The 2,159-nt window shown below is 44.4% G+C and overlaps 1 pseudogene; it reads right to left on the reverse strand.

Moving 5' to 3' along the window:
• Positions 1 to 1,484: 1,484 nt before the first annotated feature.
• LOC101329054 (small ribosomal subunit protein eS26 pseudogene) lies at positions 1,485 to 1,901 on the reverse strand (annotated as a pseudogene).
• Between the last annotated feature and the right edge of the window lie 258 nt (positions 1,902 to 2,159).

A 2,159-nucleotide genomic window follows, 5' to 3' on the forward strand; every position in this document is an offset into this window, starting at 1 on the left:
AAGCACATACCTTCAGGTCATCTTGTTTTTCCTTTCAGCAATATTCTCTAGTCCCTGAAGCTGGGAAGGTCGTTCTAAAATAAAAATGAGACCCTAACACTCTGGCTAAAAACCCTGCAAAGGATTGCCCATCATCCTCAGGACATGGTGCAATCCAACCCGTGACTCAAGTGCAAGGGGACTGCTATCATCCAAAGAAAGACATTTCTAAAAGTCAAAGTGAGTGCAGTAGAAATTACGCCAGGGCAACGGATATATACAGAGGCTGTCCCAAGCAAATCAAGACGTGGAGTCATGTGACCCCATGACTGGAGTCACAGACCCCAAACGCCCTGTGCTATCTGACCCCTGTCCGCCTCCTCGGCCTCTTTTCATCTCCCTCAACCCTCTGCTCTCTGCTCCATCCAGGGTGGATTCCTTTTGTTCCATGTGCCTTGTCCCACTTCAGGGCCTTGATCCATCCTTCCTGATGCACTTTCCCTCAGAGTCCTGCTCTGCCCAGGGAAGCTCTCTGTGGGTACCATGACCATACTGGACCCCTTGTTTCATGTCCCAAGGACCAGAGGAGACAATCAAAATACGTAATCACTGCTGGGTAATGAATCAATGAACAAATGGATGCAAAAAATGAATAATCATCTCCCTTTGTCTTAGTTAGCTAGGGATGCTATAAAAAAATAGCATATTGGGTAGCGTAAGCAACAGAAATTAATTTTCTCACAGTTCTGGAGGCTAGAAGTCCAAGATCAGGGTGCCAGCATGGTTGGGTTCTGGTGAGAACCCTTTTCCTGGCTTGCAGACAGGCACCTTCTCACTGTGTCCTCATGTGATGGAGAAAGCAAGAGCGAGCTCTCTGGTTTCTTCTAATAAGGGCACTAATCTCATCATGGGGGATCCACCCTCATGACCTCATACAAACCTAATTCCCTCCCAAAGGCCACATCTCCAAATACCCTTAGGGCTTCAACATGTGAATTTTGACGGGGACACAATTCACTCGATAGCACCCTGTATTTCTCTACATAAATTAAACTATATATTAAACAAAGGTACTTATTGAGTGATATATTGCAGTACAAATTTCTCCAGTAATTTCAAAGTTACTTCTTAAAAACTATTTTGAAGTAATTATAGATTCACAGGCAGTTGCAAAAATAATACAGAGACGCCTGTGTTCCCTTCTTGGAGTTCCCTCCCATGGTAACATGTTACCAAACTCCAGTACAAAATCAAAGCCGGGGCACTGGTATTGGTGCAATTCACAGAACTTTTTCAGATTTCACCAGTCTATGCACTTTGGAAATTTCTTTGAAAGAAAAAATGAAAATAATCCAGAGACTCATATTTATTTAAGCGACCAATTCCCAAAACCCACTGCCCTGGAATTCTGTCCCGCGAGCAGACAGTTTGTGGGTGGAGAGTACATGTGTGTAGCTTTTTTTTAAAAGTAAATTTCTACTTTATTTTCTTCCCAGGGAACAGTATTTCTTTAGTCTTGAAGGACTTAGCTCTTTACGTGGGCTTTGGTGGAGGTCGTGGGGCAGCACCCGCAGGTCTAAATTGGGGTGGAGGTGTTTGGTCCTTCCGGGCTTCCCGAGAACGATTCCTGACTACCTTGCTGTGAATGGCACAAATCACGCAGTAATGCAGTTTCACATACAGCTTGGGAAGCACACAGGCGTCAAAAACACTCGCTTCAGAAATGTCCCTGACGGCTGTGGCCTCTACGATGTTCTGAATGACGAACTTCTTAATGGCCTTATCCTTGGGCACACAACGGGCACAGCTGGTACAGCGAATAGGCTGCACGTGGCCGCAGCCCTTTTTGGCACGACCATTGTTCCTTCTTTTCTTGGCCATCTTGGAAGCGAGGAGGCGAAAGAGCTGTGTGTAGCTTTATGCAATTATACCACATGTGTAGATTCACTTAACTACCACCTCTATCAAAGCACAGGACTATTCCAGCACCACAAAGGTGTCTTGTGTTCTCCCTTTTATAGTAAGAGTCAGTTGATTTCTTCACCACTCCCACCGTGTCCCCAATTCTTGCAAGCACGAATTTGTTTTCCATCTCTGTAATTTTGTCATTTCGAGAATGTAGTGTCAGTGGAATCAAACAGTATGTAATTTATTTAAAAATCACACAATTGGTATTGACA

The sequence above is a fragment of the Tursiops truncatus genome, chromosome 10 (genome assembly GCF_011762595.2).
Source record: "Tursiops truncatus isolate mTurTru1 chromosome 10, mTurTru1.mat.Y, whole genome shotgun sequence".
Classification (NCBI taxonomy): domain Eukaryota; kingdom Metazoa; phylum Chordata; class Mammalia; order Artiodactyla; family Delphinidae; genus Tursiops; species Tursiops truncatus.